The sequence below is a fragment of the Delphinapterus leucas genome, chromosome 5 (assembly GCF_059928025.1).
Source record: "Delphinapterus leucas isolate spDelLeu-1000000601 "Yukka" chromosome 5, BTC_Dleu_Yukka2, whole genome shotgun sequence".
NCBI classification, from domain to species: Eukaryota; Metazoa; Chordata; class Mammalia; order Artiodactyla; family Monodontidae; genus Delphinapterus; species Delphinapterus leucas.
Genome location: NC_143133.1, coordinates 64,032,268 through 64,050,633, shown reverse-complemented (window position 1 = coordinate 64,050,633; position 18,366 = coordinate 64,032,268). Strand labels below are relative to the sequence as shown.

The 18,366-nt window shown below is 39.2% G+C and overlaps 1 protein-coding gene and 1 pseudogene across 1 annotated transcript in view; one reads left to right on the top strand and one right to left on the bottom strand.

Annotated features, from left to right (window-relative positions):
- Positions 1 to 410: 410 nt before the first annotated feature.
- Positions 411 to 18,366, bottom strand: part of LOC149749137 (uncharacterized) — a 32,620-nt pseudogene continuing 14,664 nt past the window's right edge.
- SMIM14 (small integral membrane protein 14) overlaps positions 7,578 to 18,366 on the top strand; it is a 71,356-nt gene continuing 60,567 nt past the window's right edge. The window contains exon 1 of the mRNA XM_022565729.3: positions 7,578 to 7,858. The gene's annotated coding sequence lies outside the window, so the exon portion shown is untranslated. The remainder of the gene's footprint in view (positions 7,859 to 18,366) is intronic.

The following is an 18,366-nucleotide window of genomic DNA, read 5'->3' as shown; positions in this document are numbered from 1 at the left end:
TCCTTATTTTCCTTCAGTAGGCCCCCTTCTTCAATTTTTTATTACACAAAATCTTGAAAAATCATTCTATTACTTTCTTAGAACTTGGTACATAGGATATTGTCAATATATCAATTACTATATAGCAAACAATGAATATATAAAATCTTGTTTGCCTTTGAAGTTTTAAATTATGAAAATACAACTCATGTTCTCTATCTTCAGGAAATAGTAAGATAGCAATGAAATGTCAAACTTTTCAAAATATAGGAGTAATTTGATTTATTCCTATGACTATAAAAGTGAACATGCTTTCTCAAGATCTATTTCTACTGAATTTAAGTTGTATAACTACCTTCAACAGTGAAGGTTTTACACCGAATAATAAAACAGCTCTCCTGTGAATTTGAACTGCCTCATTAACTTTACTGGAGTAGCATTTTTAACCAAAATTAATTCCAAACAAATTAAGAGTTTAAATATAATAAATAATTCAGAAGTTAGAAGACATTTGAACTAAATATTTATTAAATGTTTGGATCTGAATGTTCTTTGTAGGCCTCAGGATTTTCATATTCATAAATGTGCCCCTAGTGCCCAACACACAGTAGGTATTCAACAAATACCTACTGAAAGGAAGATAACCTTCTAGCTCAGAAGTAAAAAACAAACAAACAAACAAGAATCTCAAAGGAAAATAGGAAGCAATTGACTAAATTTTAAAAATTTAATCTTAGTACATTAAACTTATAATGAATAAAATGAGAAAGAAGATAGTGAACTGTAAGAGTATTTGAAGAAAATTTGAGAGATGAAAAGTAGAAATCTTTATTTAAAAAATTCCATTTGGGCTTCCCTGGTGGTGCAGTGGTTGAGAGTCCGCCTGCCGATGCAGGGGACACAGGTTCGTGCCCGGTCCGGGAAGATCCCACATGCCGCGGAGCGGCTGGGCCCGTGAGCCACGGCCGCTGAGCCTGCGCGTCGGTAGCCTGTGCTCTGCAACGGGAGAGGCCACAACAGTGAGAGACGCGCGTACCGCAAAAAAAAAAAAAAAAATTCCATTTATAATAGCATCAAAAAGAATAAAATATTTCGGAATAAACTTAACCAGGGAGGTGAAAAACTAATACACTGAAAACTAGAAACCACTGCTGAAAGAAATTAAATACACAAATAAATGGAAAGACATTCTGTGTTCACAGATTGGAAGATTTTATATTACTAAGATATTGATACTACCCAATGATACTATAGATCAATGCAATTCCTATCAAAATCCCAATGACATTTTTTTTGCAGAAATAGAAAAATTTATCCTAAAATTCAGATGGAATCACAAGAGACCCTGAATAGCCAAACCAACCTTAAAAATAAAAAGAACAAAGTTGAAAATCTCACATTTCCTGATTTCAAAACTTACTATAGAGCCATGGTAATCAAAATAATGTGGTACTGGCATAAAGATGGATATATATAAACACAAATGTAATAGAATAGAGAACCTAGGAAAACAACACTCACATATATAATAAAATGATTTTTGACAAGGGTACCAAGATCACTCAATGGGGAAAGAATAGTCTTTTTAAACAAATGCTGGGAAAAATGAATATCCAAATGTAAAAGAATGAAGTTGGATCCTTACCTTATACCATATATAAAAATTAGCTGAAAATTGATTAAAGACCCAATGCAATAGCTAAACTATAAAAATCTTAGAAGAAAACAGCGGAAAAGCTTCATGGCTTTGGATTTGGCAATAATTTCTTGGAGATGATATCAAAAACACAGGCAACAAAAGAAAAAATAAATTAAATTGGACTTCATCAAAATAAAAGATAAATTGAACTTCATCGAAATTAAAAACTTTTGTGGACATTATCAACAGAGTGAAAAGGCAACCCACGGAATGAGAGAAAATATTTGCAAATCATGTATCTGATAAGGGATTAATATCCAGAATACATAAAGAACTCGTACAACTTAACAACAACAAAAAAAAACCAATTAAAAAGCGGGCAAAAGGGACTTCCCTGGTGGCACAGTGGTTAAGAATCCTCCTGCCAATGCAAGGAACATGGGTTCAATCCCTGGTCCAGGAAGATGTCATATGCTGTGGAACAACTAAGCCCATGTGCCACAACTACTGAGCCTGTGCTTTAGAGCCCGCGAGCCACAACTACTGAGCCCATGCACCACAACTACTAAAGCCCGCATGCCCTGGAGCCCGCACGCCGCAACTACTGAGCCCACGCACCACAACTACTGAGCCTGTGTGCCTAGAGCCCGTGCTCTGCAACAAGAGAAGCCACTGCAATGCGAAGCCGGCGCACCACAACGAAGAGTAGACCCTGCTCGCCACAACTAGAGAAAGCCTGCGCGGAGCAACAAAGACCCAGTGCAGCCAAAAAAAAAAAAAAGAAAGAAAAATTGGGCAAAGGACTTGAACAGATCGTTCTCTGAAGAAGGTATACAAATTGACAATTAGCACATGAAAACATACTAATTATCAGGAAATATAAATCAAAACCACAATGAAATACCAACTCACACCCATTAGGATGGCTAATATTAAAAAACAAAAACAGAAAGTAACAAGTGTTGGTGAGGATGTGGAGAAATTGGAACCCTCATGCACTGCTGGTGGGAATGTAAAATGTGTGCAGCTACTGTGAAACAGTATGATTATTCCTCAAAAAATTAAATACAGAATAACCATATGATCCAATAATTTCCCTTCTGGTTATATACCCAAAAGAATTGAAACCAGGGGCTTGAACAGATATTTGTACAGCCATGTTCATAATAGTGTTATACACAGCAGCCAAAAGGTGGAAGCAAGCCAAGTTTTAATCAACGGATGAATGAATAAACAAAATATGGTGTGTGTGTGTGTATATATATATGTAATATGGATGACCTTAAATTATGCTAAGTGAAATAAGTCAGTCATAAAAGGATAAATATTATACAAGTCCCCTTATATGAAGTACCAAAAGTAGTCAAATTTACAGAGACAGTAAGTAGAATGGTGGTTTCCAGGGACTAGGAGGAAGGGAGACTGGGGAGTTACAGTATAATAGGCACAGAGTTTTAATTGGTAAAGATGAAAATGTTCTGGAGATAGATGTTGGTGATAGTTGCACAACAAGATGAATGTATTTAAAGCCACAGAACTGTACACTTAAAAATGGTTAAGATGGTAAATTTTATGTTATATATATTTAACCAATTAATGGACTGACTTGTGTCCACCCAAGTTAATATGTTGAAGCCCTAACCCCCATTGTGACTATTTATTTGGAGATAGGGACTTTAAGGGCGTAAGTGAGGTTAAATGAGGTCATAAGGGTAAGCCCTAATCCAGTAGGAATAATGTCCTTATAAGAGAAAGAGAAACCAGGAGTGCCTTTGCATGGAGGAAAGGCCATGTGAGGACAAAGTGAGATGGTGGTCATCTGCAAGCCAGGAAGAGAGGTCTCACCAAAAATCAACCCTGCCTTGATCTTGGGGATTTCCTGCCTCCAGAACTTCAAGAAAATAAATATCTGGTTTTTTAAAAAAATAAATTTACTTTTTTTGGCTGTGTAGGGTCTTTGTTGCTGTGTGCAGGCTTTCTCTAGTTGCGGCAAGCAGGGGCTATTCTTCGTTGCGGTGCGCGGGCTTCTCATTGCGGTGGCTTCTTCTGTTGCAGAGCACGGGCTCTAGGCGCACGTACTTCAGTAGTTGTGGCACATGGGCTCAGTAGTTATGGCTCGTGGGTTCTAGAGCTCAGGCTCAGTAGCTGTGGTGCACAGGCTTAGTTGCTCTGCAGCATGTGGGATCTTCCCGAACCAGGGCTTGAACCTGTGTCCCCTGCATTGGCAGGCAGATTCTTAACCACTGCACCACCAGGTAAGCCCCTAAATATCTGTTGTTTAAGACATCCAGTCTGCGCCATTCTGTTATGGCAGCCTGAGCAGACTAATACAATCACAATTTTTTTAAGTTAAAAAATTATTAATGATATTTTGAATTGTAAAAATAATGCATTCATTATAAAAAATTCAAATCATACAAAGGGTAAAAAAATCATAAGGAAGCCTCTCACCCCATCCCCAGAGTAACCAATGCCAATAGTTATAAGAATATCTTCCAGAATGCTTTTATGAATATATAAAACATATATTTATATTATAAACACTTTCCTCTTCTTCTAGCAAGAATCAAAGTAGGGTCTCGTTCAGAAAGGGAAGATACCTTCAAGTTTGTTAATGCCTAAAACATAGTTTAACATATTCATCCATTCCATCCATTGTATATTTAGATTATTTCTAGATTTTTTTTCCTCCTTCATAAAATGTGATTAACTTCCTTATAGTCACTTAAAATTATTTCTGTTCTCGAGTTTTTTAGATCCTAACATACAATGCAACATTTAGCCTTTCCATTACCATTGTTTACGTAGGTTATTTCCCTATTTTTCTCCCATCATATAAATGTAATTCATATCTCTACAATGTTACTCTTTTAAATTATTTCATTAAGTTCCTAGTAATGAAAATCGGTCAACAGATGTGATACTTTTATGGAACTTGGTATATATTGCCAAACTGATTACCTGCCAACTTACATTTCTACAGCAGTGCTAACAGTACCAATATTAGATACTCCTCTTTAAAGATATCTCCCTCTCGGGCTTCCCTGGTGGCACAGTGGTTGAGAGTCCACCTGCCGATGCAGGGGACACGGGTTCGTGCCCTGGTCCGGGAAGGTCCCACATGCCGCGGAGCGGCTGGGCCCGTGAGCCATGGCAGCTGAGCTTGCGCGTCCGGAGCCTGTGCTCCGCAACGGGAGAGGCCACAACAGTGAGAGGCCCGCGTACCATAAAAAAGAAGGAAAAAAAAAAAAATCTCCCTCTCTGCTAAAACAAAAAACAAAAAACAAAAAAAACTCCCTAAAGTAGTAGTTAAAAAAGGAAATCTTAATTTGCATTTTTGATTACTACTGAGATTGAAGATTTTCAAATATCTATTAGTCATTAGTATCTCCTTTTCGTGTGTAAACCATCAACTCATACTCTACTCATACCTGTATTAGAGGCATTAATATCTTTCTTATTGATTTGTATGAGTCCTTCATACATTATATTACTCCTTTATCTATCAATATTTATTCCAAATATTTCCCAGTTGGTTTCTGTCTTTTAATTTTATGTGTCCATCCAACAAATATTCACTATCTACTATGTTCCACGTACTATGGTGGGAATTCTATGTTATTTTCTAAATTACTTTATATAGAGAATTACACACATACTTTTTCATTCTTCCATTGTTTAAAGTTTTGAAAGGTTGAACTTAGATCAGGGCAAAAACCCACATATGATCCTGTATCACTGTCTGCGTGTCAGAGCTGGGCCTTTCTATCTCTCATGAGATTGCAAACAGATGTTGGGCAAGGAGTCATTGAATGCTTGTTTGGGGTTGCAGGATGAGCCCAATCAAGGTAGTTCACTCACATGGGGATAAAGTGGTGAAGTTGTTGGTGGAGGCTTTTGCTCCTCTCCACATGGGCCTCTTCATACACAGGTCTGCTTGAGTGGAGTTTCGTGGAGCCTAGCTTCCTCCAGAGCAAGCAATCCAAGAGAATGAGGTGGAAAGCTGCAATCAGTGCCTTTATGACCCAGCCTCAGAAGTCACACACCTTCAGCTGTATTCTACAGGTCAGAGTAGCCTTCATTCAAAGGGCTGGAGGAGTATATATTTCCAGAGTGGAGAATCACTGGGGGTTTTCTTGGAAGCTAGCTACCAAAGATCTTAACATCTTGATTTTCCTGTAACTTACTTTATAAAGCAAATACTGATAATTTTGCAATATTGTGTACCAGTCAATTTTGCAGCATACTGTTCTTTTAAACACAGCTGTGTTTTCAAACACATATGTGCACATGGGTGCACCCAAGTATTTGAGACTTTCTGTTCCACAATTAAGGTTCCACAGATTAAAGGCCCTCTGTTACAAGGTCAGCCTATGAACTTCATTAGGGCACTAGATTCCACTTCAAACTCTGAATTTGAGTAAACAGAGTTCAAGAGTGCAGAGTAACAGCCAAGTAGCTGGACTTCTATCTACTTGTAATCTGTTAATTAACTAGGAAACACTTTGAGTCTTACCAGAAATTTTCATTTTCTAGAAAATTTTACCTGCTTTAATTAAAAAGCTCTTCTCTTTGTTTACCTACCTTTATCTAGAAGGTATTTTCTAAGTCCATGTGGAATTTTATGAATATTTTAAAGGCACAGCAATTATTCCCACATAGGTTATTCTAAAAGAACTCAGGGCACAAGGAGACTTGGCAAAATAAGCAGCCAGACATCCCCAAAAGATTGTCCTCGGGTCTTGCCTCCAGCTTAGTCCCAGGTCCCCTCCCGGATGCCTGTTACCTCATATGCTCTAGAGCTGTTCTGTCTCATACCGTGGCCACTAGCCACACCCTACACTTGCAATATTGAAAGTCTGAATTGAGCCTTGCCCTAAGTGTAAAATACACACCCGATTTTGAAGATTTAGTATGAGGTAAACATTAGTATGTCATTAATAATTTTTATATTGATTATATGTTGAAACTAATATTTTGGATAATTAGGTTAAATAAAGTGTACTATTAAAATTTAAAAAAGAGCTCTTGCAGATGATACTAATTTGCTGAAGGTGATTCAGCTAGTTGAGGTGATTAACCAAATACTGAGGTAGAAGGCCAGGTTAGATGAAAAGGTCAACTCAGAGTAAGGAAGACAGTTTCTTACAGCTAACCTTCACCTCTCCTGCAGGATAGGCAAATAGGCACCTTCGTGAAATCTTTGTTTGGAACTCACACTTTCATTTTACCACTAGTCCCTCTTTAAAGTCTGCCAATTCACGGACCCAAGAAAACAACAGAGTAGCCCTAAGTTTTCCCAAATTGGGAAATCTCTTGGGTCCCAGTTGTTTAGCGGGGAAACTAAGAAGGTTAGAATGAGAGAGTAGGAAGCACCAACTTAGTTTACAAAGAAATGAGGTTCTTACACCACAAGTATTATCCTTATTTCAATCCCTAAGGTCAAAGCAACAAAGGTTTGAGCTGACTGCCTCCCAGTTCCCCACTATCTCTGGATCAGCCTTTAATACTCGTCTTGAACTGATTTTTAGTCAGCTTTCTGGATGCACTGTTAGGGAGGGTACAGGGTAATAACTGCCACGTTTGACGTATTGTTGTACATATAAGACTAAATCCCGATCCCCAATTTTCACCTGGGCCTGAGTGATCGAAAACAATCTCTACATGTCTCAGAAGACATCAACTTGCGCCCACGTCTACCAATACCCCGCTATTCTAAAGACTCCGGCCGAGGAAAGCCATCAGCTTAGGCAAAGGGAGACACACTGCAGAGGACGTTGTCCACGACAGACGACACAGAGGACACACTGGCCACTTCAACAGACACGTGGCCTTCCCTCTCCACGTCGGAACGCTCGGCTCCACCCCTCCCACCCGGAACTACAACCCCCGCGCTCCGCGCCCGCACGAACCGCGTGACGCTCGCGCCCGCCCCGCCTACCCGGACCTACTGGGCAGGCGCAGGGCGCGCGCATGCTCGGCAGGCCGGCTGCTGGGGGCTTCGGGATGCTGCAATCTGTTGCGCCGCCGCCCGCGGAAGCCGGCAGATCCGGGTCTTGTGGCTAAGAGTGACGTGGTCAGTCGAATCAAAACAGAGGAGGGGAGGAAGCAGCGGCCAGGAGCGGCGGCGGCAGGGACGACCGGAGCAGCTGCTGTGTTCCGGAAGCTTCAGGCGGTCTTTCTGCCGAGGCTTGGTCCCGGTCCCCATCTTCCCCGCCCTATCGGTTGTTGTCTGGGCGGGTGAGTGTCTGCCCCTTCTCCCACCTCCGTTTGCCGGCCCACCTTACCCTCACCCCGGTTTTTCCTGGTGGTTACTCAGGCTCTGGCGGACTGCGGCAGCTGTGGCAGAGCGGGGCTGCTTCTCGGGCTCGGTGCGCCCCCGGCTGGGCTGGCGACTCTGCACCTGGAGAAGCCCGCTGCTGCCGAGCCCGCGTCCCCCGGCGAAGAGCGAGGCGGAGAGCCTGAAATTTGGCTTTCTCTGCAGGAAACCAGAGTCGGGACTTGGCAGGGAAGTGGACGGTAGCCAGGGATGGTTTCATTTTTAGGGCAAGCAGTAAACTCGGGTGGAGGCGTATAATGGAGTAAAAAGAGAGAGAGTCGTAGCTGGAAGGAAAACCCCACAAACCTTGAAATTCACACTATATAATTTACCTCTGTTACTCAGCCTTTGCCGGGTTTGATGAAGTCACTAGGATACGTCCTTTGTTGTGATTGAGACTAGAGAGCTGCCGTCCAGAAAGCGGGAGCTTTTAGCCCTTATTGTGTTGTGAATTTGAAGGATTCCATTTTCCTATTTGTTCAGTAAGTGGAACCAGAGCCGACAGTAAAGAGGTAGCACCCTTTATTGCAACAGATAAAGTGCGATAAACTGGTTACCAGAGTACCTGAAGTCTTATGTTGCCATTTAAAGCCAGTTTTCCAAAGTGGCTGCTTCTGTGTGTTTTTTAGCCAAGATGATGTTTGTTAGCCGTAGAGAATCAATAGGATGTTTTCAGTTGTCCTAGTTTGCAAAATCGAAGATGTGGCCTTAAGAGAATGTCTTGGCTTTGCAAAAAGTCGGATGAGCTTCCTGCACGTAATACCTGTGCTTAAAGAGATCTTCCAGTTTTTGTGTTATTGTCAGAAACCACTGGCAGCTGTACGTAGAATAACTTGGATGGCGTAAGACCTTTCAGACGTAGTCTCGAGACCCTTAGGAGGCGTTCTCGCTGCCCAGTCTGTGGAGCTTGCAGAAGACTTGTGTTCCCTTCCACTTTAGATGACCGGCCACGCAGATTCCTCTAGTGTAGCCTGCTTCGAGCCCTGCCGCTCTCCGCACTTTTCCACCGCAGGAACGAGACCGGAAGACCAAACCTCCCTTTTGTCCTAACTTAGTTTTAAAAAAGAATATTTTTCCCCAGAGAACTCATTAATTGAGGTGTTTCTTTAGCAAACGGCAGGAAAGAAAAACAGAGCTATGTGCTAAATTGATTGTCACTTATCAAATCCAGGTCTTAGGAATTTAGACTACTCCCTTGAAGGGTATGTCCTTGTGTGGCATAACATGGACCTCTTCCTAACAAATTTCTTCCTTCCTCGTGTGCAACTGGGATCTTTTTTTCTTAACACCACAGTTGGAATCCTGCTGATTTACACACAAATGAAATTCTGTTTTCTTGAAGTTCCTTTTTTTACCTTTAATGCTAACCTATAACTGAATATTTTTGTTTATATGAAATAATTTGTGATAATTGGAGAAAATGTTGATTAAAGCAGATAAGCAAAAAAAAGAAGGAAATAAGTCATCAATATTCTTGCCATCCAGAGATCACCAGAATGTCAGGAGTGGTTTTATATTCTTCCAGACTTTTTTGCGTTTATGTATTTTATACAAAAATGGTATCATACTGCATATGCTTTTCTGTAACCTGCTTTTCCACATAGTAGTACTTCATTTTTGAGTAACAAAGTTTAAATTTTTGCAGATAGGGACTTGTAGACCTTAATTTTTAGGGAATATTCACTGTATGTTTGCCACACCATAATGATTAAAATCGTGCTTCTAAAAGATTTCCTTTCAAATCTCTTATGATGATATTGTAAGAATTATGAAATTAATATGCACTGTGTGACAAGGCTTTGCTTGTTTAACTCTTGAAAGAGCAGGCACAGAATAGCCTGAGATGACAATATGGAAGTTTAAAAAGTTTTTGTTCATTTAGTGATCTGATTCAGGTAAAGGTTTAGTTCTGTTCCATAGCTGCTATATACTCCATATACTGACCTGCTCTCCAGGCTTCTGGGAGTAAGATTCTAAAAGATTTTACTTTACTTTACACACTTAATATTCTTTATTAACATTGAGTCTTGGATGTATGCCCATTTAGTCCAGTGCTTTATCAGTGGTGCCAAAAGAGAAGAAAGTTTCCCCTTCACCTCAATTTCAAAGGATAAGTACATACTACAAAGTATCCTAAACATGCTAATAACGTATTGGGGTCTGTTAGTCATAAAGTTAGCTAAATTTGCCTTAAATTATAGTGTTCAATATATATTCTAGATTTGTCCACTTCTTCCCATCCCTACTGCTACCACCTTTGCCAGCTAACCATCTCTCACCTGGCATACTGCATCAACCTCCTGGTCTCCCTGCTTCCACTTTGGCTTTCCCCTTGCCACAGCCTAAGGGATCCTTTAAAATGTAAATCAGATTGTGTCACGCCTCTCTTGAAAAGCCTCTCATCACGTTCGGAATGAAATCCAAACTCTACCAAGGTTTGCCAGGCAGTACATGTTTTGGCACTGCCTTCCTCTCTTATCTTGTATCCGAATGCCTAGATTAGTACCCAGGAGCCTGGTCACGTGGCACTAGCATTGTCCTAGGAACTTGCCAGGCTTGTTCTTGCCTCAGGGCATTTGCATTTGCTGTACCCTGTGGATTAAATCTTTTCCCAGATCTTCCCATGGCTGATTTCCATCGTGTTATTCAGGTCTCAGTTCAGCTTCTCCTTCACGGAGATTGCCCCCACAATTATCTCACCGTTCTCTCTTCTTTTTTCCATCACTGTCTGGAATTTCATTATTTTTTGTATTCTGTCTCCTATACTAGAAGTTAAACTCTGGGAAGATGGGGACCTTGTCTGTCCTTTTCACTGCAAAGTAGGTGCTCAACGGATGTTGGTTGAATGTATAAACCTGAACACATCTGCATCACTCTTGAACGTACTGTCTATTTTAAACCAGTTCTTTCTATGGAAAAACCCTTATTTTCAGCTTCTTTTTGTAGGGCTGTACCTTGATTCTCCAACTTCAATAGTTCCTGATGTTTGGGCCAGAGAACAGTCACATTCTACTTTAGACCTATAGAACTAATCCCTGGGAGGAATTGGTCCCAGGTATCTGAATTTTCAACAAGCCCTTTAGGTGATTTGAATGCTTGTCAAAGTTTGAGAATGTGTTAATATTTTAATGGCTTTTCTCTGGGAGATTTCTTCTTGCTTTATAGTAGTAATGATAGCTGTCATTTTGGGGAACACTTTGTGTCAGGTACTATGCTAAAAACTCTAAGCATGTTTTTCATTTAACTGTAGAGCAATTCAGATGTAGGCATTCCAGCTCCCACTTTACAAATGAAAGAACTGAGACATAGCACGTAGCAGAAAGTTGGATTTGATCCCATGTCTGTTTTCTTAATCACTGTACCCTACTGCCTCTGAACTACAGTGTTTAGAACTGTACACAGTACTTTGGTTTTGATAGGCCATGTTTTTGTTAAGGCCAAAGTAAATGTTTTTTGTCCCGTTTCCAGTCGTGTCCTTAATGAAGTCCATTGTTCTTTTGGTCTTTTTGCCTGAGGTTGCATAGCTGGTAGATGACCTCAAGAAACATTCTGCAAAGGTCTTCTTGCTTTGTTGTATTGAATTTTCAGAGCCTACCAGGTTTAAAGTCAATTTGGATTATTTTCTCCTTCCTATGCATTACCTTGCATTCCGCACACCAGAAATCCATCTATCACTTTTTACCTGCTGGTATAGTCATTTGAATTCTTCCTACATTTTTTAAATTGATTTGGGTGTTTTAATATTTGGACAGCCATTGGATCATCATAAACTGAATAGATTTCTCACTGCAAGACTTCTTTCCAAATGAGTAAAAAAAAAAAAAATTGATGCATTAATTTGGAGCAGTTAATCCAGAGAAATACCAGTTGTCTTTACTCTCTTCCTAGTCTTGAAGCCTGACTATGTTTATCTGTCGAAGCTCAGGTCATACATGACCTTTAGCAGAGCTCTATCCTAATCCACCTCAGGATTCTGTAAAGAGCCCTTTGTGGCTCCCATCACTTCACCTTCCATATTATCAGTAAATTGTCTGTGGCTCTCTGGCCTATTTGATTGGGAGGCCCATGAGGTCAGGGAGAACTAATTAAGCAATCAGTAGGCTTGCTGATGGAATAAATAAATGAAGAAAAATCGCAATTTTACCTGTATCTGTAAAAAGCAGTACAATGCTAAAAGGAAGTACAGTATTTGTAATAATCTTTTCCCATATAATGTAATAAGACTTAGAACAAAAACTTCAATAAAAGACACTAAATTGTCTAAATTGATAATTAATAGTGATATATTAGTATAGGAGTTGTAAAGAGTTCGAAGAAAATTAAAGACTCTCGACTGTTACATTGTGGCTTATATTAGGATTTTTTTAAGATTGTAAAACTTCTTAGACATACTACTACAGGCTTGTGAGTAAAGGTATTCTTTTGGTGTGTGTTTATGCGCATATTCATATTTTGGCCCATACAAAAAGTGCTAATCATCTGAAATGGTTGGGCATATGTCATTAGATCCTAACATAGGTAAAGAAAAGCTTGGGCACTTCAAAGGCATTTTAAAAGAGGGCTGAAAATTATTTGAGTCTGAAATTTAAAAAATGTTACCTGTCTGAATATCAATAACAATGGCATTTACTATTCATGGAGTATATATGCCAGCCTCTTTACTTTCTTTACATACTTTATGTTTAGCTTACACATCGGCCTTCCAAGTCAGATATTGTTACCCCTAATTTACACTGGAGGAAACAGGCTCTGGTTAGGTAAGTTGCCCAAGGAAAAGCCACTGGAACTGTTGGGATTCAAACCCAATTTTCTTTGACCCAAAATTCATATACTTTATATTACAACAGTGTTGACCAGTCTTTTTGTCTTACACAATCATGGAAGTTATAACAAGTAAACCTACTTGTTCTGGCTGTCAGAATATGCTAATAGAACTGCGATCATGAATTGTTTTGTTCTATTTAAGCCTAAATTGGATATGCATTTCTAGTAGTCCCTCTTTTTTTTTTTTTTAAACACAAGACATGCTTGTTACTGAAAAGCTGCAAAGGATAGTAATATATAAAGCCAACAACAAAAGCTGTAATCTTGTCATTCAGAAGTCATCTCTGTACATGTATTTCCTTCCAGTCTTTTTAAATTCATCTTTGGTACAAACGAGATGTAATACTCACATAAGCTTGTATTCTTTTTCGGGGGTTGTGGAGGGGGTTAACATAGTGAGCTCTTTACTGTGGCCTTAGAAAATTTCTAAACTTGATTTTAACTGGCTGCATTTTATAAGATATTTTGAATAAACTGGTTTACTCGAAGTTTTCATTTTATGTTGGACATGAATGTAGTTTACAGTTTTCACCATTATAAATAATGTTGTGGTGAACCATGGCTTTAAATAGTCAACCAACCAGTCTAATTATTTAAAAAGTCATAATTGGGCTTCCCTGGTGGCGCAGCGGTTGAGTCCGCCTGCCGATGCAGGGGACGCGGGTTCGTGCCCCGGTCCGGGAAGATCCCACATGCCGCGGAGCGGCTGGGCCCGTGAGCCATGGCCGCTGAGCCTGCGCGTCCGGAGCCTGTGCTCCGCGACGGGAGAGGCCACAACAGTGAGAGGGCCGCGTACCGCAAAAAAAAAAAAAAAAAGTCATAATTATGACATTTAAATGATTTGAAATGTGATTCAATCATAGTTCAGCAAGTATATATAGCATACATATACTTGTAATCCGAGAAAATTTACATGAGAGTTTTTAATAGAGGTTGCTTGTGAGAAGAGAGTACCTTTTACTTTTGCTTTTTTTTCAACTTTCTGTATTTGAATTTTAAAATTAAATGTGGTTGTTTTCAAAATTAAAAAAAATGTTTAACTCCTTGGAAAAGTGTATATTTTTCTATACTAAAACCAATTTTTAGGTGTGTAGTAGGGCTTATATTTTGTTGATAACATTTTAAACTTCATTGCTTTTGTTTTGAAGAAAGTTACCTTGTTGCTTATTTTCATATTGAATTTTCATTTCCTTTTTTAAATTTAGGTTAAAGAACAGATGTGAGTCTCAGTTTTGTAAAAATACAGAATAAAGCTGGGTTTTGCTCGACTGCACTCATTGACAAGTATTACAGGTGCAGCACTTTCAAATTTTAACAGCTAATAAAGATGCTTCAGATCAAGTTAGGGATATAGTAAGCATCTTCTTCGTAAATGAAGACTTAGAGGACAGTGTTCTGGTTGCTGTCTTGTTTTAACTTATACTTTTAAAAAACAGTAATTTTTCATATAGTATGTATTTTGTTGCTTTGTACTCTGGGCAAAGGTAATATAGAAGAAACTGACTTGCTTGAAATTTAGAAGACTTTTTTTTCTGTGGTGCTTACTCAAGTTTCATTTTTTAAAATAACATTGCTTTCTTTATCACAGAGGTTCTAAGCGTTTTTCCTGTCATCATGAATGGCATTGAGGTGTATCTACGTGCAGATATGTCATCTAGGCTATAGCATGGGTGAGAGAAGCTGTGAGTTACCTGAGTTGGGAAAGCAGTAGCCATAACTCCTTTCTGCTTCCAAAAATCATATAGGCAAGGAAGTGAATGGGAGTGATGGTGAGGAAAAGTCTTGATTCTGCTCTAGCTTATTTGAATGGTGTAAATCATTCACAGATTTGTAACATCACTTGTGATATACCTCAGAATTTCAGAACATACTAGTATTTTGTAATACAGCTGTTGAAAGCTGGTTTTTTAACATTTGTGAGTAATTTATATCCACCATGACTTGGGGTCACAGAATATGGAATTTTTATATCATCTGTTGAATTTTTCTATTTCTTACTTATGAAACACAGCCTTTTTTCCTGAGTTTAAAAATTTTTATTCAGAATATGACTAAGTAGTACTCGAGTAGAAATTTCAGAAAATACTTTTAGAAGATGAAACTTTGGGTTAAGATATTGAGTATAAACAAAAATGATTCAGTTGGAAAGTTTTCCTTTGTTTGACCATTTATAATAAATTTTACCCCTGGATATTGAGAGAATCTGTCTATGAGATTGTTTAAGAGCAAAGAACAGCTAGGGAAGGACAGGAAATTTGTAGGTGAGGGACCAAGGTTCAGAACAGAAGACTTCTTTCTTCCCTTTTCGCTTTTATGCAGAAGAGTGATAGCTGAGCCCCAGGAGAATACAAACACCCCAAAGCAGTATACAGAGAACTTGGGCTGAAGGTTGAAGATACATTTCAAATCTAAGGGCTTAAGAGTTACTGGCTCAGAGCATTTTACAGTTTATAAAGCACTCTTACAAATTCTCACTTGATGAACAGCCCTTTAAAATGAATAGTTTCAATTATCACTCTTGTTTTATAGATTAATCTGAAGTCACAGAGAGGCTAATTTATCAATTTCTCAGTAGTGCCGTAACTTAAGTCATTTATCTGAGATATATTCTTTCTGCTATCCCATGCTGTTTTTAGCAAGTGTTGCCTAAGGCGATTCCTAGAATACAATCAAATACAGGTAAGGGAAAAAAGGGTCGCAGAGGAAAGTAAAGGTAATGTCTATGGTGTAGGAAAATAGGGTCACATTAATGGGGAATTTCCAGAAAAGTGGTGGCAGCCCTGGGGTGGACCTTTAACAGAGTCCTGTTCTGCAGAGACATCAAGGAATTAAGGAGGTAAGGAAATTCTAAATAATCTTGAAGAGTTCAGCTTTTAATAAAAATGGGATAGAAGTTAGTTAAGTAGTTCTCCTTTTGATCTTTCTCCAGAGAGATTATCACAGAAGTCATTTGTCTGTGATATTTATTTTGGCCATGAATTATATACTGGTATGTGATTATATTATTATATGAATGAATTATAATTAATAATTAACTTGATAGCAAGCTCTTGGAGGTGGGGCATGCCTTTTATTTCTTCTGTATCCTCCTCTGAACTCTTCTGCTAGTTACTTAGTCCCCTGGGGACTTGTTAGATATAACCTTTTCAGGAAAGGAGAAATGAGAGAAGACATGGGTTTGAAGCCCACCTCTACTGCGTGACTTTGGGTAAGTCACTGACACTCTCTGGGCCTCAGTTCTTTCCTCTTTATTTTTTATTTTATTTTATTTATTTATTTATTTATTTATTTTTTGCGGTACACGGGCCTCTCACTGTTGTGGCCTCTCCCGTTGCGGAGCACAGGCTCCGGACGCGCAGGCTTAGGGGCCATGGCTCACGGGCCTAGCTGCTCCGCGGCATGTGGGATCTTCCCGGACCGGAGCACGAACCCGTGTCCCCTGCATCAGCAGGCAGACTCTCAACCACTGCGCCACCAGGGAAGCCCTGAGTTCTTTCCTCTTTAAATGAGTGGATGAGAACTGGTGCATCCCCAGAGTTTTAAGAGCAACACTTGTCAAGTTTTGGTTTGTTGAATATAAATAAAGACTTAGCATCCTCTAATCTGTACCTTATCTATACAGTGATATCTTGCACAGGCCTCCTGGTCATACTGACCTTGTTTCTTCTATACATTCCCATTCCCATTCTATGAAAAATGAACATTTTGTTGTCATTCTTTCTAGCATGCTCTAGTCTCTTCCTTTGGAATAGTATGCCCCCAGAAAGAGTAACTATAAGTTTTTTGTTATCCTGTAAAAATGTTTTATGGTAAGATTTTCAGAGGTGGTTTTTATTGTAGTTTTCTCTTGTAAATAGCTAATTCTAGATGGGCCTGTTGATTTGAAAAAAATGTACAACGTAAGAGCTGTGAGATGAGTTTATTCAGTGTCTTACTGAGGACTGTAGCATGGGAGACAGCGTCTCAGGTAGCTCTGAGGAACCGTTCCAACGAGGTGAGAGAGGAGCTGGTGTGTGTGTGTGTTTATGCAGTCAAGTGAAAGGTTACTGCTAGTCGCAAGGATCAGCTATCTCAATCTTAGTGCTTTTCTGTGCATGAGAAGATGCAAGAATCTGGGGTCATTGGAATTCTTCCTTAGATATGCATTTTTGACTATCTAGGGGCCCATAAATCCAAAACACAGAATGCTTCATCCTAAATTCTTTCAGTGTGTACTTATAGGTCAGCAATGGTTGTGGCTAATGATTTGATCATTATAGAACTGGAATGGTAGGCAACATTCTTTGTTTACAAACAATATAGGGTCACCCTATTGGATCAATTTGGGAGTATTATAAGGAATTTGTTACTGTAATTGCTTGGCTATTAATGTGAATTTTAAAAATTTGTCATGATAGGGACTTCCCTGGTGGTGCAGTGGTTAAGAATCCGCCTGCCAATGCAGGGGACACGGGTTCGAGCCCTGGTCCGGGAAGATCCCACATGCCACGGAGCAACTAAGCCCGTGTGCCACAACTACTGAGCCTGCGCTCTAGAGTCCACAAGCCACAACTGCTGAGCCCATGCACCACAACTACTGAAGCCCGTGTGCCTAGAGCCTGTGCTCCACAGCAAGAGAAGCCACCACAATGAGAAGCCCATGCACTGCAATGAAGAGTAGCCCCTGTTTGCTGCAGCTAGAGAAAGCCTGTGTGCAGCAACAAAGACCCAAAGCAGCTAAAAAAATAAATAAAAATTAAAAAAATAAATAAAAATTTGTCATGATAGAATTCAGTAAGTCTTAACTCCTAAGCATAAAGAATTATGGTATTTAAGGTACATAATAGGGTTTATTTCAACATTTAATTTTTAAAAATGACTTTAACTTCCCAGGCATAGCTTTAGCATTTTTTTAACAAAAGCAGTTGACTGATTTGAACTTGAGTCTGCATCCTTTCCTTGCCCTCTTCCCATCAGAGAATCAGAGATGCAAATGTAGTTTAAGAGAAAAGTATGTCACTAGTAAGAAGTATTAGGAAGTTAGTTGATGGTTATCTCATTTCTGTACTGCTCTAAAGTTGTGTTTATAAGAGTGAAACAAATATACCTAGCATGACTGGTCATATCTGACAGATGTGGAATGAGTCTTGGTCAGGAATTTACATTGTGACTTCCTGTCCAAGATCTGGCTCATACTGGATGGATGTGTGATCATGGTCAAATTGCTAGCTTATCTGAACCTATTTTCCTCGTTTTAAAACAGATAATTTTCCTGCTTTGACTTTGTCGGAAGGGCTGTTGTTAAGATACGAAAGTAGTTAGAAAGCTACAGGCAAATATAAACTATTAATAGGTATGGCAATGTTTGATTGAGGTCCATTTCTGATAAAAAGAATAAAACGAATATGTTACAAAAAAGTATTGTACGTGAGTGAATTTGAACACCTTATTGCATTGAGATGTTGAGTCAGTTGTTAAAAGTAATCCCAACAACTAATTATAGCATATTAGTACATAGTACAGTGATGATAGTATTACTGAAATTGATAGGCAAATATTTTGTTCTCCCTGTTTAATATGAAAGGTAGCCAGAGTTTTGGGATAGCTCTGCTCATTTGGTTAATCA